The sequence below is a fragment of the Prionailurus bengalensis genome, chromosome B3 (assembly GCF_016509475.1).
Source record: "Prionailurus bengalensis isolate Pbe53 chromosome B3, Fcat_Pben_1.1_paternal_pri, whole genome shotgun sequence".
NCBI lineage: Eukaryota > Metazoa > Chordata > Mammalia > Carnivora > Felidae > Prionailurus > Prionailurus bengalensis.
Genome location: NC_057355.1, coordinates 10,433,791 through 10,452,309, shown reverse-complemented (window position 1 = coordinate 10,452,309; position 18,519 = coordinate 10,433,791). Strand labels below are relative to the sequence as shown.

The window sequence follows — 18,519 nt, the reverse complement described above, 5'->3', positions numbered from 1 at the left end:
ATACTCTCAGAATTAAACAAATATATTTACTAATGCCAGTGCTTCAGGGGTTAGGTGGAGGAAATCTTGATTAGACGTTCAGATTGGTATCGAATGAATAAGGACTGAATCAGTGAGACAAAGAGTAAGGGGAGAAAAAGCAGAGGGTCAGAGAGGCCCTTTGAAGGGTTGATGAACCTGTGAAGGGCGTCAACTCAACACAAGGGCTAAATAGAAAGCAGGCAAGGGATTCTCAATACAAGGCGATTTTGTACTACAGATTTTCTGTTAGAATTTACCAAGCCTTTGGCAACAGGGTAGGTTTCTTACATACCAGCTTCTGTTAGGAAAATGCCAGCTTTTCTAACTTTGCTATGAAGCGGCCATATGATTTTACATCTAGAAAGGTGAGGCAAATATCCAGGACCATTTCTCCAAAGACTCAGCACTGTGGTTTGAAGGCCACTCTGACCTTGGACTTGACTTAACTAGGCAGGAAAAGCTGCTGAAGACCCAGAGCCAGAGGGCTTGAGTCTGCCACGTAAGGACTGTGTGACCATGCTCACGTCTTTCTGAGCCTCAGGTTTCTCATCTGTAAATGGGGATAATGAGAGTACCTAACTCATAAGGTTGTTCATAAAATGCTTAGCACAGTATCAGACCTGCATGGTAAACATTATTGAGGCCCTGACATTATTGTTGCTCTTTTTTTTTTTTTGGTAGCCCCAATTCTAGAAACCGGGACACTGTATTGTCAGAGCCGAGTCAAATCCCTGGGGCCACCTGTTGATTCTTATGCCCCATGACTACCACACCCTGCACCAATTAAATTCTTGAATCTCAGTTCTCACAAGGTTTGGAGTCACCACTTAATGAAGCCTACTGTGTGCCAGAAACTGTGCTTAAATGTGTCACATCCCTGGGGCACCTGGGTGGCTCAGTCGGTTAAACGGCCGACTTCAGCTCAAGTCATGATCTCGCAGTTGATGAGTTCGAGCCCCGTGTCACGCTCTGTGTTGACAGCTCAGAGCCTGGAGCCTGCTACCGATTCTGTGTCTCCCTCTCTCTCTCTGCCTGTCCCCCGCTCATGCCGTGTCTCTCTCCATCTCAAAAATAAAGATAAACATTAAAAAAAATTTTTTTTAATGTGTCACATCCCTTAGCCCTAACTCTCACAACAATCAAAACAAGAAGAAAGTATTTGTACTTTCGTTTTACGGATAAAGAAACTATGGCTCAGATGGAGTCAGGTCAAGGTCAAATAGCTAGGACCCAACGCCAGGCCCACTGATTCCCAAGGTCAGTTCTTTCCATGGTCCCTGTGCCTTCCAAATGCTATTCAGAGGGAGTGTCACATTAGATCACCCGGAGGGCTTTAGAATGCAGATTCCCAGAGCACACAGAGGGGCTGGTTCAAGTTCAGGAATCTTAATCTGCACACAGCTCCCCGGGGTGGGGGGGCTCCCCAGCTTCTCATTGAGCAGCCCCCAGGGGTGGAGGCAAGGCCCCTCCCGCACACAGGACCCCACTTCAACTCTCCCTGGCTGCCAGACTCCTTCACTGGGGCCACCAGAAACCCACTCCCCAGCTCAACCCACCCGCTGTCATGTATATGTGCCTTCAACCTTTACAACCTTCCCTGTCCCATCTGAAATCCACATGGACCTTTCTCACCAAGCTCAGCAGATGCTACCCCACCACGGACTGCACACACTCATCCTCACCGTGCTGACGGCACATCCCTGGGCGCCCCGCCCCACACCTGCCTGCCCAGCTCTTCTCACCTTCAGCCCTGGACAGACTCCAGTTCTGGAACTCATCTGACTCAAAAACAAAACATATGTCTTCTGGACGAAGCCGGAGACCAGGGGTTCTCAAACAAAGGGTGAGCCAGAATGACAGGGGCTTGAGGGACTTACTAGAAATGCAAATCCCAGGACCCCTCCTCCAAAGACTCTGAACCTGCGAAGTGGGGGGTGGTACCTGAAAATCTGCATTTTCCACAAACACCCCAAGGACTCCACCAGTGGACTGCCTTCTCAGAAAGGATCATGAGAGTTAGCAAGAAAGATTTACTAAGGACTGATTCTCACTTTATCTTTCCATATTTTTCACCCACCCCAGTAAATAAATTTGTATTAGACCATGCTGGCCTGAACCATGTCAGAATAATATTCTAAATCTGTTTTTATTATATCCATTTCGGAACCACAGAAGGACTATAAATCGCATGTTTACAGCATGAGAGTTTTGCAAAGTGCTATAAAAAAAAAAAAAAACAGAGAAAGAATGCCAACTGCCTGAGATCTTGTGTGTTATTTCCATCCTGGGGGCTCTGCAAAAATGTCATGAACCAGAAACGATAGATTTGCAATTCTAAAAGTACACGTGGGAACTGTCTTGAGGGGCACAGGTCCTGGACTCGTGTTTTGCAGAAAGACGCAGATCTTCCTCAAAGCTGATTCCACTCATCTGATCCAGGGAAATGAGCTGCTGTGAGTGACTAGTGCAGAAGAGTAGGGAGGAATCCCTGTCAGGTGTTGTGGGTTGTTTTCTCTTCCATTGAGAAATGCCAAGTTATTTTTCCAGCAAAGCATTTTCTAGAGAATACAACCATCAATCACTTTCAGTGCGATGGGCGGAAACGTGATCCCCCAAGAAGGTGCACCAAAGCCATAAACCCCAGTACTTCAGAATGTGACCTTATTTGGAAATATGGTCTTTATAGAAGTAATTGGGTCAAGATGAGGTCATTAGGGTGGGCTCTAATCCAGTATGACTGGTGTGACCTTATAAAGAAGGGAAATGTGGACTCAGAGACCCATCTGAAGAGAGAGATGAGGTCAAGACACAGGGAGCGTGCCATCCATAAGCCAAGGAATGCCTGAGGCTAACAGAGAAGCCTGGAACAGTCTCCCTCACTGGCTTTGGAAGGAACCAACCCTGATTGTGGATTTCTAGCCTTCAGACCCATGAGACAGTGAATTTCTTTAAGCCACCCAAGTTGTTGAACTTGGTTATGGCAGCTCCAGTAAACTAAGACATTCAACACCATTGACAAGCCAAGCGTTTATCAACTGAAGAACAATAATAAAATAACCACAAGAGCAACCATTCACTGAAAAGCAATACCTCATTTATTCTCACAGCCAACAGTGAAGCAAGATTATTCTCTCCATTTCATGTAGGATGAAAGCCAAGTCTTCAAGGAAATTAAAGAATGTGTCCAAATAAACACAGAGAACCAGCATCAAGAATTGGATTTGAAGTTCACAAAGAGCCTTAAGGATGATGTACAAGGTGGAAGACACTGGACTCCAAAGATACAAGTTCAAGGTCACACGCTGAGTTGCCTGCAGAGCTAAGAGTGACATCAAGCTTCTGACTCACAGGTTGGGCTTCAGGTGCCTATCCCCCACAAACATCCCCCAGGATCTTTGGTGCTTGAGGCATTGTGATAGATACCAACCTGACCTGAGCCCCATTCTCAAGAGGTCTGCTCCTCATGAAAGAGTCAGATAAAACAACACAAAGCATCATACAGTAATAAAAATGACAATCTTAATTATTAACAATATTATCTTTTATTTATTGAATACTTGCCTCGTGGCTTTGTGCCCAGGTGCTATGCTAAGTGTATCATGTGCTTTAGGACTTTTAACCAGGACAACAACCCAATGAGGCAAGGATTATTATTATACTCATTTCAAGACTGATGCTAAAAACATCATGACTGTAGGCTCTCCCAAGGAGTTCAGAAGAGGGACGGGTCCTCGTGGGCTGGAAGTGCTGAAATAGCATCCTGGGGACTTCCAAGGGCAGGAAAGGGCTCAAAGAAGCCAGCAATTGAGAGGAAGGCACTTCAGGCTGGGAAATAAGGATCAGCAAAGTCATGGAAAACAACTTGGCTTAGCTTGTCTGGGCAGCAAAGAAGCACGTGCCCACAGCAGATGATGCATGAAGGAAAACTTACAGGAGACACAGTGGGGAAGAAAAGAGCTGTCGATCTGAATGCCCTGCTCAGGGACTGGGAATTTTCCATTGAGCGAAGGGAGCCATGACAGTTGCTGAAGTGACCACAGCAGCATATCACACAAAGCAGGGATCTAGAATGATCTCCCTGGTGGGGATATGTGGCCTAGTTTTTAAGATAAAACCTAGGGATGACAAAACTAAGTAGAAGTGTGTGTGTGTGTGTGTGTGTGTGTGTGTGTGTGTGTATGGTTGGTAATAATCCAAAGGTGAGATTAAGCCCAGAAAAAGATGGTAGCCATGGGACTGGAAGAGAAGGAAGGACACAAGGAGACTCCCACAGGAGAACACGTGTACATTTCCTGTCAGCTGAGAAGGAGAAAGCGAGGTGACCAGGACAGTGGTGACTCCAGGGGGGCAAACTCTGGACTGGAAATCTTTCCAGAATCCTCCGGTTGCTGTATAATTAAAACAACAACAACAAAATCTTTTGACTTCTTTCAAACTGCCTTTGCCGGGGGGAGGTGAGAGGGGGGTATATGCAACAGGGTGGTTCAAGAGCACAAACTCGGAGTCATAAGGCGCCAGGTTCAAGTCCTGACTCCGCCATTTCCTCTGACCTGAGCGCAAGCTATTAACCATCTGTGTCTCAATTTTCTTATCTGTAAAATGGTTGTGATAAAAAATACCCACATGAGAAAATCCGTGAAGAAGGCTTAGCATGCTGCCTGGCACAGATGTGACTGATACAAATCTGATCTGATTTTCATTGTCGTTGTCATTATGATCATTATCTGACTGCGCCTTGACAATTAACATGGAGCCAGGATCTCAGCTTGAGCCCAGCCTAGCTCTGCTTGAGATGTGGGGTCCATCTGGGCCAGGCTGGGGAATCAAGTGCAGATAAAAACAAAGTGACATTTAGTTTCTCAAGAAAACCACTGCCTCTCAAGAACACGCCAACCCCAACCTTGTCAGCCTCTCCCCTCACCTCTCACATTCTACAAACCTCTGAGTCTGTGCTGTTTGATTCAGCATCACTGTGTGGTAAACACTTGTTCATAATTAAATATCACAGAGAACAAAGCTAAAAATAATATTATAATAAAGTGATGTAACGCTTCCCAAAATGTGTGCTGTAGAAAGTTAGGCATTTAATACACTCATTTCAGAGGGGAAAAAAAAGAGAATTCTAAGAGCAAATAAGTTTAGGAAACATGGCATTCTGTTCTGAAGATTCAAACTGCATATTTCTATATTAAGTGCTGTGAAAGACCTGAATAAAAACCTATCTAACACCGCAATGAGATTTACCACACACCCAACAGAACAGCTCCCATCAACAGATAGACAATAGCAAGGGTTGGCAGGGATGTGGTGAACGGGAACCCTCATATGTTGCTGCAAGGAATGAAAAATGGTTCAGCTCCTTTGGAAAACAGTTTAGCAGTTTCTTAAAATGTTAAGCATGCTCTTACAAAATAACCCAGTGATTCCACCCTAAGAATCTACCCGAGAGAAAAAAAACAACAACAACATATGCCCACCCCTGGAAAGCTGGGAACACTTATTGGCCCCCTTGGCAGGAATCAGCAGCAGCTGTGTCTTCTGTTACAAATGGCCTTGATAGGAAATTCTCCCCAGTGAGTCAGGACTGAAGAAAATGGCGGATAATCTGGACCAGAAGGACCAGTACCCCAATACATGAGCTAGACTAGGGTACTCCTGAAACTATTTGGCTTAAATGTAAGGGGAAATGAGGCACATAAATGTATAACTTGAGTAAATGTTATTTGAGAACCTTACTGTAATTCTATTTTACATGAACAAGACATAGGGAAGTCAACAGACTCAGATGGATACTAATGAGATGTCCAATGTGTTAGTTAGCTTTGCAAACACCTCTTCCTTAAATTCCTATCCTAACTGTGTAGGTCATGCCAATAATGAGTACTAAGAGAGGGCAGGGGGACTGAGCACAAAATACTATCAGCTGTGTAAGAGAAAGACCACTGGACCACTAGACATCAGACCTGAATTATAGTCCTATCTCTACCATCAAGTCATTGTGGGACTTTGGATGAGTCATTCACTCTCTGAGGTCCCTAAAATGAGGGGCTGTGCTAGGTGACTTGTTAAAGTCCTTTCCAGTCTCAGACTCAACATTTTCTTCTGTATCTGTGACAGTGCTTTGAACTATCTACATAATATTTAAAACATGATTGTTATTATTTTAATATCTAGGATAGTGTCTGTTTTAAGAGCAACAATCTTTAGCAGCCAAAAGATAAACCATTTTTTGGCAATTGGATGGCTCTTTATTCTTAAACATTTAGAATTATTCCAAGAGGTCCCATGGCATCATGCACATATCTCTCTTATCCTATTTTATCATAATTGTTTATATGTCTCCCTGCCAAGGGATTGTAAGCAATTCTAGGATAGATAACACCCTGGGTTTTACTGATTTTTGCACCTACAACACCAAACACAGAGCCTCTAACCACAGAAGGTCTTTGAAAATATTTGCTCATGAAAGAAGGTTAATAGCTATTTAGTGCTGGGCTGGAAGCAAGTCTAAAATGGCCCATGGGCCAGAGTGCCCTTGCACTTGCTGTAACTAGACCAAATGGTTTACCTTTGTTAAAAAAAAAAAAAAAAAAGTCAGATCAACTGACATCCTGAAGATGCCACCTTTCACAAGAAGTCATTCATTCACTCTTTCACCTCCCTCGCGAGCTTTCTATTAACGCCATGTTCCCAGCTGAGATGGCTGGGGTGCTTGGGGTTCCAAGGACTGCCTGAGTTGTTTATTATCAACTTCCTGACCATACGATAGGTTTGAGCCACCTGCAATGCTTTTTGAAATACACTGCTTGATGTTGCTGGGGTAGCTGACACCAACCAGTGGGCTGAAAAGACCAAAGCTTATCTGGCTGGTTTGGGGAGACGGTGTTCTCTGAGGCACCCCGCAATCACTGTCCTTGTCCCACTTACAACACCGTTGGCTCATTAGCGTGACACGAAAGCGCTTCTCTCCTTTCTTAGCTGAATCACCCAGCTATTTCTACTGTGTTAAAACAGGAAGCTAGTCTCCAAGGAGTGAGAAACGATTGATTATTAAACAAGAACCAAACCACCTGATTTTTCGGTGGGAGGAAAACAGCAAGTATTTCAAAGCCACACTAAATCCTTGAGAGTAATAGGGATGCTCAGAATGCTTCTTCATTTTATACATTTTTTAATTTTATTTTACGGAGGGGGAGAGGGGGAGAGGGGGAGAGGCACAGGGAGAAAGAGAATCTCAAGCAGGCTCAGTGCGGAGCCCGATGCAGGTCTCAATCCCACAACCCTGCGATCATGACCTGAGCTGAAACCAGGAGTCGGGCGCTCAACCGACTGAGCCACCCGGGCACCCCAGAATGCTTCTTCATTTTAAAATACAGAAGCAAGATGGGGCGCCTGGGTGGCGCAGTCGGTTAAGCGTCCGACTTCAGCCAGGTCACGATCTCGCGATCCGTGAGTTCGAGCCCCGCGTCGGGCTCTGGGCTGATGGCTCGGAGCCTGGAGCCTGTTTCCGATTCTGTGTCTCCCTCTCTTTCTGCCCCTCCCCCGTTCATGCTCTGTCTCTCTCTGTCCCAAAAATAAGTAAAAATGTTGAAAAAAAAATTTAAATAAATAAATAAATAAATAAAATAAAATACAGAAGCAAGATGGGGCGCCTGGGTGGCTCAGTCGGTTGAGTGTCCAACTTCGGCTCAGGTCATGATCTCACGGTTCATGGGTTTGAGCCCTGTGTCAGGGCTGAACCCTCTCTGTGCTGAGAGCCTTGAGGCTGCTTCAGATTCTGTGTCTCCTTCTCTCTCTGCCCCTCCCCTGCTCGTGCTCTGTCTCACTCTGTCTCTCAAAAATAAATAAATGTAAAAGAAAAATTTTATATACAAAAACAAGAGCACAATTTATGGAGAAGTATGCTAATCAACATATTTTTTACAACATCAAACTTGGAAAACAAACGTATTACACAACAGGGAACAGGTAAATAAAGGTGAGTATATTTATACAGCTAAATATTATGGTGTTATAAAATTTTGTCTTTTGAAGGACTTATTAAGAAAGAAGAGGGGCGCCTGGGTGGCTCAGTCGGTTAAGCGGCCGACTTCGGCTCGGGTCATGATCTCGCGGTCCGTGAGTTCGAGCCCCGCGTCGGGCTCTGGGCTGATGGCTCAGAGCCTGGAGCCTGTTTCCGATTCTGTGTCTCCCTCTCTCTCTGCCCCTCCCCCGTTCATGTTCTGTCTCTCTCTCTGTCCCAAAAATAAAAATAAACGTTGAAAAAAAAATTAAAAAAAAAAAAAGAAAGAAGAAAATGATCACACTATAAAGTAGGTGGAAATGCTAGGTAAATAGTATATTTATATCATTATACCAATAGTTTCCATAATATTATATATTGCTAATATGTATTTACATTATGTAAATAGGCAGGATGACTTATTAAGAATGTTAATGTTTGCCTAGTATTCCCTGAAGTGCTCATTTTCTCTCTCTGCTCCTCGGTGTGCTAAAGGTGGGTCAGTGTTTTCCATGGTGTGGTTCTCAAACCACCTGCAAGAGAGAGGAGAATCATTTCGTGCCAGTTAAAAACAGAATCCTAGACCCCATTCCTAATCTTATGAAACAGAAAGGGGACAGAAGTCTGTTTTATTAGCAAGGTCTCCAGGTAATTTTGTGCTTGCTCAAGGTCAAGAACCTCTGGCTTAGGTTTTTCTCTGTGTGTGTGTGTGTGTGTGTGTGTGTGTGTGTGTGTGTGCGCGCGCACGCGTGCGCGCGCTGATTCAAGGGCGAAGCCAAAGAAGGCTTCAACCAAGTCTTCAGACAATTAGACCCTTCCAGGCACTAAGCTAGAAGGGAAGAGGAAGAGAAGCTGGTGTTTTGACGTGTAGATGAGGTGCCCAAGCTCTGAGAGAGGGGAACTCTTCAAAATAGGAAGTGAGTCTACGGCCATACCACCGTGAACGCGCCCGATCTTGTCTGATCTCGGAAGTTAAGCAGGGTCGGGCCTGGTTAGTACTTGGATGGGAGACCGAAATAGGAAGTGAGTTCCCTGAAAGGAGATGGAACCCAGTCCCTCTTGAAGGTAGCACTCTGGATGAGGGATAGCTGGGGAGTATCTACGTAGGCTGTTAACCCTGCAGCTCTGGGATCAGCAACAAGGGTTGCACCCAGTCATACAATCTGTAAACAGAATCAAGAACTGTTGAGTGGTGTCAATGTTTTCAACCAAACTGGAACTGCCTAGCGGATGGCAAAAAGCTTGCTCCTTTGGGCAGCCCTGAGTAGCAGCTAGAACAAGGCTACATGCCATGGACTAAGAGCCAGGTACCCCCAATGTTTGGGGGACCACTTAAGTGGTCCAATGGAGTGGGGAAGGAAGCCCCAACCAAGACTGATAATGGCCATCTTATCAACACTACTGTAATTTGATTAAGAAAAACATTTTTAATGCTGTTTCTTGCCTTGGGTGATGTCACAAAAAATTCTTGCCTGCCATGAACATTTACAGTTACCAGCTCTGACGCTTACAAGCTCAGAGAATCAGGGAGAGCTATTTAGCTTTTAAGCTTCAGCTTCTTCATGTGTGAAATGAAGGGAATATGGGTTTTTATTCATTGGGATGTTACGAGATTTAAATGAGTTAATATGTTCAAAAACCTCAGCACAGTGCCTATCGCCAAGACAGAGCTCGCTAAAAACAGCTATTATTATATAAATGCCCAACACACAGACATGCATTTCTACACAGTCACTAACCCCTGCAGCAACGCATTGCAGAGCCAAAAGGACAATAAAAGCCTTAACCTCACCCCACAAGCAGAAAATCTGCAGCCTTGGAGGGGAGACCCTCTGGATTTTCAGCACTCTAGTCTGCTGCAGCCCTGCCCTGAATCCCCTCCCCATCCCAGGCCAGGGTCTTGACCACTGCTCCCCACCACCCCACGCCAGCTCCCTTCTCTGGAGATCCTGACCCTGACCCATGTGCCTGCAGTCATGGGCTAATATTTTGCTCCCAAATGATTGATGCCCTAGGCCAGTGTTCCCAAAGTGGAAGAGGCTATCTTTTGTGGGACCCGACCTAGTTCGCAAAGGGTGTTCAAATGTAGCATTAAATAACACAGAATCACATACAGAAAGGGCGAATGTATTTTCATGGTCCTTTCAATCCCTTTGATTGTCAAGGAAATCAAAATCTTCCTGGGGGAACCAGCACAGCTCTAACACCTACCTGCCAACTAGCGACTTACCCTTCTTCAAAAAGTGAAAAGAAGCGTTACATTCACAGTCTTTAGCAGAGAACAGTACCTAGCTGAATATCAGTAACATAATAACACTGTATTGTTTTCATTGTGTTTGTTTTTATAGTTACCCTATGGTTAGAGGAGTGATACAGTTTCCTTTCTTAATAAATGCTTTCTGGTAATAGGAATGAGTTCATTTTTTTAATTAAACGGAAGCACAGGTGATGTATGATATTTGCCAAGGATATGGTAAAAATCACAGGAATCTCTGGATGATTGGATGGAGAGCTGGCGAATTCCACCCAGATGGAAAACACTGCCTTCTAGGTAGAAGGAAAGCAACATTTTCTCACTGGAGTACCAAAAATGTATCATCTCATTTAACTTAACAACACTACAAGACAGATATCCTCATTTCCCTATTCCATAGAAAACAGAAACTCAGAGAGGTCAAGTCACTTGCCAAGGTCACACAGCTAGTAAGTTTGATCCCCAATACCCATATTTCCTCTCCTGCTTCCAGATAGGTATCTCCTGGAAACCAGTGCTATCTCAAAGAAACCTTAAATGTGCATAGGAATCTGTTGGTTACCACTGGGAGGGCCTGCCTGCCAGACAACTCAGAGCCCCCAACCCAGGTCCTTGGGATCCTGGATTCCTCTATTCTATACCAGAACATTCCTCTACAATTCCACTTTACCTTACAATCAAATACATTCAACAAAGGGTATATACTGTATCCCAATAACTGAACACATCCCTATATGTTCACTTAGGAACATATGTGCCCTAAGTAAATGCTCAGAATGACAAAATTATACAGCAAATCTTATAAATTTGGGGAATACAATGGTTGGAAAAATTTTCCATTCCTGCCTTCTTGGTTCCTTGGCTGGCCTAATAATTGACATAAGACAGACTAACAGAAGAAAAACGAATTTAATTTTGTATGCACGGGAATGCCATAAGTGACCAAGACAGGCAGCTTTTATACCTTTTAGACAAAGAAACAATACATTTTTAAAGAACTGACAAGGGACACCTGGGTGGCTCAGTCAATTAAGGCTCTTAATTTCGGCTCAGGTCATGATCTCATGGTTTGTGGGTTCAAGCCCTGCATCGGGCTCCATGCTGACAACACAGAACCTGTTTGAGATTCTCTCTCTCTGTCTCTCAAAATAAATAAAGAAATATTTTTAAAAAACATAGATTTAAAAATTAATTTTTTATTTAAAATTAATTAAGATTAAAAAAAGATAATTGACAAGAGGAAGGAGTTTGGGCTCGGGGCAGTAAACTAGTTAAGGGACAAGGTTTCTTCAGGCAACCCTCTTGGCCCTAAATTCTCTATTTCTGGTGATAAGGATGCTTTCTACCCTCCTGGTATAAGGAACACACCTTTCACAAAGGGGATTTATTTCCTGCTTTCAGAGGAACAAAGGAGGATCAGAGGAGTCTTCCGGCACCAACTGTTTCTTAAGTAAGCTTAATTCAAAATAATCAATTTGCCAACTTTGGCATCTTTTCAGGTGGCCTCTTCTGCTCTCCTTCAGATATGCCAAAGTCTAATGATGCACCTACAGCAGAGCTGATGAGTCAAGAGGGAGCGTGGGGGAAATTTGGGGGGATGGCTGGAGATAAATGTGGACGAGAGGGTGGAGCCAGACTGGGAAGGTCCTTGAGAGACAACAAAAAGGTGTTCAACTAATCGACACCTTGAAGCTCAAGGAGTCTGGCACAGACCCATTTTAGGCTAGGCTGGAGGAAGGGAAAGTTTTTTTGTTTTTTTGTTTTTTAATGGTTGTTTTCTTGGGTTTTGTTTTTCCAGAAGCAATAGAGCTGTTAAAAGAAAAGAGCTGTTAAAGAGCTGTTAAAACAGATCCCCTCTGCTACCAAGATCCACTGGAGGCTCAGAGAACACAACAGTGGGGGGTCTCTAAGGGGGCATTTATAGGTAGGTCATGTTGGTGGTGGACTTCAATTTCCCAGAGCAAGAAGAGCCATTAGAACCTGCTGGGCCTTTCATACACATTTTCTTCCTACCCCAAATAGATCTGATTCAAAAACAATTCTCCTGGTTGAAAGCCCGGCTTAAAGAGAAGGAACAAATAGTTTAGACGAGGACGCCAATAAAAGCATTGGCTTTGAAGACACCCGTGGCCGTCATCAAAGGAAACCAAAGATCCCCTTCTTGTGTGGCCTGCAGATTTTTTCCAGCTGACCCTCTTTGCTTTTAACTTTTGACATTATGCCAAACAAACGAGGTCTGGAGACGTGCCCCACGTCTCTGGCACTGTCTTAGTGTATCTCTCAACTGCATTCCCACAAGGCTGTTAGCCCCCCTGCGCATGGCCAGACTAAAATCTCTCAGTGGCTTCTCAAGCCCCTCAAAAGACTGTCCTTAGTTTGGCCTTGAAGGACCCTCAATAAATACCCACTCTACCTCCCCAGCTTTGTTTGCTCCCTTTCTGGTAACCCCTCCCTAGGGGATCAACCATACCAAACTACCATCATGACGGTCATTCACCATTTCATAAAAACTTTTGGGGGCTCCTATTATGTGGTAGGTGGTAGGTCCCAGCTGCTAGGAACCCCCAAGGAGAACATAACAAGCCTCTGCCCTCATGGCCCGCGTATTCTAGTTGATAGCAATTTTACTGAATCTCAAAGCAACTGGCTTTCTGCAAGCAAATGGTCCTCTCTTCACACATAGGATAGTCTCCATCTTTTGGTTTGTTAGCACCTTTGGGAGTATATCCCAAAAAGTAAAAATACAGAACTGGCATGAGACAAATAATGTGCTGCTCCCGGAGGGGACCCTGGTAGAAAATCGGGGTCTTCGAAAACTTTGTAGAAACACATCTGTGAGGAACACAAAGACTATCAGGTGCACAAACTGATGTCGATGGTATCAGGGAGGATCCAAGAACGTCCTGGCTTGCCCCAAAGGCAAGTTGGAGCACCATGGCAGGCTGGGTGAGCACTTCATCCTGTCCTGGCATCCTGATTCACCTGTGTTCCCCTCTCAGGGGCCATGCATGTCTTTTCTTGAAATTAACCAGTTTTTTGCTTCATTCTAGCCTTGTAATAATTACCCCACTCCGGAAATGCCCCCTCCTCGAGTACTGCCTGCAGCTCAGGTCCATGGACTTACCCCACGCTGCTTGGCTAGGGTCACCTGGTCCCCACCGTCCAGTTACGGCTTCACCCTGTACTCCATCAGCCTGCAGCTCTCCCAGCCCCAGAAACCTCCCCCACACTTCTCACTTTGAGGAAACCAGGAGAGGCTCATAGCTCATCTTGCTCTCATCGGTCCCATGTATTTCCCTGAAGTAGTAATTTTTTTAATTACCTCGGTGTGTCCGAATTCCTGTCTGCATCTCCTAATTATTGCGGAATTACTCAGCCTCTGGGTGTGATGGGCCCTGTGGCTCTCCTCCTCTCCCCTCCCCCCACTGCAGCATGTTAGTCTCTATAATTAGCCCGCCCCTTCTCTCCATCCTCACCCCTAATTCAGCTTTGGCAGAGTATAAACTTTGTAATTAGAAAGGGCTAAAATGTTGCCAGGATTGCAAACATATTTAGTGCGGGAGCCTAGCGTTTTGTACAGTTCTGGGCTCTGCTCCAAATCCTAGAGTAACAGGGAAAGGACAGGGGAGAGGAAGAAACCCTTTAATGAGCTTGTAGTATATGCTGGGAGCTTTCTCACTCAATCTCATATAATCTTCACAAAGACCTGGGAGGTGGGTTTGGGAAACAGAAGCTCAGAGAGGCCAAGAGCATTGCCCAAGGTCGCATGCCCAGAGGGAGGCAGAACAACGGTCTTTGGGGCTTGCCCACTTTATCACAGAATATCACATGTTATCTCAGTCTGGCATCTCTGGCCAATCAGGTGATGCAATTCCTCGGGGTGCCCTTTCCGCTGTTTGGCTTTCCTGTTGAAATTACTCCTTTGTATTTGGCAAGGAAAATTTTCAAAGGGTGTCAACACTTTAAAACACTTTGCTTAAGCCCCGGAAAGCCGGACTGCCACCATGGCTCACTCTTGAGGCTGACAGCCTAGACTGTAAGCGCCTTGAGGGCAGGGTCCATCTCGTATTCATCTTTGTTTCCTAGGCAGCAGGTGGCGGGACTTTTGCATTGATAGGCTCTCAATGAATATGATATTGCAAAGGAGAAATAAAGCCGAGACTGGGCCCCTGCCCAACTGAAGCCCAGGGCAGTGGAAACCTGTCTCAGTGGAAACCTGAGTAACACATCACAGCATCCTTTATACTGCCCTTGAGATGAAAATGAACTCTGAGAGAGCCAGGTCCTGGCCTCCTGAGCAGGACCGAAGGGAGGGGCAGGTAGGAGAGAATCTGGGTGACAGGAAGATCATCTTTTTTTTTTTTCCAACGTTTATTCATTTCTGCGACAGAGAGAGACAGAGCATGAACGGGGGATGGGCAGAGAGAGAGGGAGACACAGAATCGGAAACAGGCTCCAGGCTCTGAGCCATCAGCCCAGAGCCCGACGCGGGGCTCGAACTCACGGACCGCGAGATCGTGACCTGGCTGAAGTCGGACGCCCAACCGACTGAGCCACCCAGGCGCCCCAAGATCATCTTTTTTAAAAGATGTGTTTTCACTGTCCTCCTATTCCTAAATTGCCTTATTATATAGAGGGCTGTCATACACAAGGAGGGAAAAAGATGAATTTGGAGAAAACCTAGCAGGGATATTTTCATGGGCTCCTCAACAGCTCCTGGAATCATCCTAGAAACAGATGGCACATCAGTGTGATATGCCACATGAAGGACAGCTCCCCCCTAGGCCTCGTCCGGGGTCCACCCCCAGAGCAGCCTGCTGTTGTCATCAGAAGCCTGGGAACCAAATACACGATGTGGCTCTGTGTTCCCTGAATACGTGAGTGTCATTCGCAAAATGATCTTTGGAAACCTTCACCTCTGAAACCAACGAATCCAGCGTTGTTTTCCTTTCAAAGGGGAAAATGACACTTTCTTCTTCATCATAAACCACCCGGTAATGATTCCCCCTAGAGATCTAAGGAAAAAGAGGCAGCCTGCAAGCTGTTGTGCATAGAAAGAGAAGTACAGACACACACCTTTTTGCAAAATGGGAGTGGTCTCTGGTGGAGAAGTTGAAGCCAGCAGCTCAGACACCGGTCAGGTTTCTACTGCATCAGAGTTTCTACTGCATCAGAAAAGCTACAGCTGCTTTCTCTGGGCTCAGAGCCCCTGGCTCAGCTGTTGATATCAAGTTGACCAAACAGCCTTGATAGACACGCTCCTAAAAATTGGCCCTTTGTTTGCATGAACCAGACAAATCACCCCCCTGGTGGGCGTCACACAGGCCATTTTCAGATACAAAGATGACAAAGGTGCCCTACTGAGGCCACTGTTTGCTCTGGACACAGGATGCTCTCCACAGAGGTGTTCTTCAACCCCACCTTTTAAATTTGCAGCAGGAGAATGATTTAAAAGTAACTGCTTAAGATTCCATTTCACATCTTTTACAGAGTGGTCTCAACCCAAGTGCCCCTTTGTCACTCTCCTGGGCCTCTCTGGTAGACACACGTCCCCATGGGTCACAATCTTCTTTCCTATTTGGGGTGATGTAGCAAAACAAGGGATCCTCACATCAGCACATCAGCCTTTCAAACTTCTAGATTGATCAGAGGACCCATTTTCCTTTAAACTTGCTCTCTGTACAGTAGAACCAAGTCAAGAGGAAAGATAACAGGCACTAATTAGGTCTAACATTTACAACTTCATGAGCACATCGGTTGACAAACCAGATGACAACTCCATTATCCTCTTAAGGAGTCATGGATCCCCTGAACCCCACTCCCTTTCACTCAAAGCAATTGTACAACTGTGAGCTTCCCAGCAGGCGTTGGGCACAGTGTCCCCGGATGGACAGCCCTTCTGAAGTCCCCCAGCAAAGGGAAAGTTTTCAATCCAATTATAATGCAAAGAAAATAAAGCCTTCTAGAAGAAGAGGATACAAAGGAGGGAGAAGAGAAGCAACAAGGTTGAACTCTTTTCTAAAGCACAGTGAGTTGGTAAGCTTTTAGTAAATGCTTACTCACAAACACATACTGGGGCCCCTACTTCAGCATTAGATCAACGTGGGTCCAAGTTCTGACTGAGCCTCTCAACATCAATTTGCCTCTTTATTAAAAACAGGCTCATAAGGGGGGCTGCCTGGCTTGCTCAGTTGGTAGAGCAGGCAACCTTTGATTGTGGGGTCATGAGTTCAAGCCCCATGTGTGGAGTACAGTTTACTTAAAATTTAAAGAAATTTAAAATAAAAACAAGCTCAGAGGGTGGTGGTGAAGGTTAGAAGAAAGTGAGTGGATGGATATATAAGCACCAGTGTGTGTGTGTGTGTGTGTGTCTGTGTGTGTGTCTGTGTGTGTGTCTGTGTGTGTGTCTGTGTGTAAATCCCAATAAGTATCATCCACCATCATCAACTCTCAACACATCACAAATGTGGATTAGTTTTTCTTGTAAACAAATACCCCTACTCAAAACTAAAAAATGTTAGAAATTTACAAGAAATGAGGGAATTATCTTCATGCACTTGTCCAGTAGAACTTTCTGCCCCGTCCATTACAGCAGCCACTAGTCACAACCGGTCATCGAGAACTTGAAGGTGGTTCGTGGGACTGAGATACTGAAATAAATTTAAATTTAAGTGTAAATAGCCACAACAGAGCTAGTGTTGGACAACGTAGACCTAGATAGAGCCCCTTTCACCAAGGGGACAATGAACTTCAGAGACAGTAAGGAACTTGGCATTTGGTAGAAGCTCTCCACCTTCCAGAACACATCTCACCCTAGACTCCACCTCTCTGGCTCCAAGCCCTGGTTCTACTGTCCCCCAACTCCCCTCAAGGAAAATGCCCAGGGCCCCTGGGTGGCTCAGTCAGTTAAGGTCCAACTTCCGCACAGGTCATGATCTTGAATTCTATGGCTTCAAGCCCTGCCTTGGGCTCTGTGCTGAGAGCACAGAGCCTGGAGCCTGTTTCGAATCCTCTGTCTCCCTCTCTCTTCCTGTTGCCTGTTGGCACTCTGTCTCTCTCTCTCTCTCTCTCAAATATATATACACGTGTATATATATATAACAAAAATATATTTTAAAAAAACAACTTACAAATAAAAAGAAAAAGAAAAAAAAAGAAAATGTCCAAGTGAAGGAATCCGGATTGTTTTCACTAAAAGCAAATGAAATTCAAGCTAAACCAGAACAAGATCACTGCGTTTTGAATAATTTAAAATGGAATACACAATAACGTTTTTGAATAAAGATACAAAAGTACTTCATCACAAAGGCTTAAGCCTTTAACTTTTACGGTTATTTGCATTTGAACAGGACACTCTTGATGCTTTTTTAAATGCTTCCATACATAATGGAACCCTAATGGTAGAATTCCAGGCAGGAGGGGGATGTCCTTTAAATGGCACCACGCACCAGCCTGCTGACCTAGACTACTGGAAAGGCTTGCCCTGTTTTGTTCTAAATCACCCCGATGACAGGAAATGAGGTAGAACCCGCTGACATCTCAGCCATGTCCTAAGTAATTGGGCGTCTGGGCAAGGCCCCCACTTGACGAAGTCTACAGGGAGAAAGGCTTATAAATCAAATCCAATCTTAAATCTTTGCAGAGAGGTTGAGACTCTCAAAGGATGGCATTTGCCCCGCGTTCCATGGGCCCAGGCATAACTGCAGGCTCTTAGCAGGGAAGTGATTACTAGGCTAGGGCAGTGCGGTGAGAAGGTGTGATCTCGGGCATTTACTGGAGTTGCCTGGAGTGGGTACCGGCATGCTGCACGCAGACCTTCACACACACCTGAGACCGTACCCTCATTCTCCAGCTGCTGGGAGTGTGGGGGTCTTCAATCCACCCTAGAGAAGGGCTTTGCCCAAGACCATGCCGCCTCCCAGAGAAGCCTGAAGCCAATGACTTAGTGACGTGGGGATACAAAGGTCAGGCCCACTTGCCCCAGTACAAGCCAACTCTACTGGGTCTCTCCAGCTCCTACACTCCCCGGAGTAATGAGACTGTAGCCACCTCTTTCTTCCTCTGGCCACTCTGGCTTTGTTCACTGCCTCTGGTCTCACTCCCAAGCACACAGATCCTACTTGCTAACCCCCCTCTGCTTCTCAGGGAACCCACCTGGGACAGGGACTGTGTGCCAAGCCCTGTTCTCAGGATTTACGTGTCCTCACTCTTAGAAGCAAGTGCTATTATTGTGTTCATTTCA

General features: G+C 45.2%; 1 protein-coding gene across 2 annotated transcripts in view; it reads right to left on the bottom strand.

Moving 5' to 3' along the window:
- The window catches only part of SV2B (synaptic vesicle glycoprotein 2B), a 191,276-nt gene that overhangs the window by 81,917 nt on the left and 90,840 nt on the right, over positions 1-18,519 (bottom strand). The gene's annotated exons all lie outside the window — the stretch shown is intronic.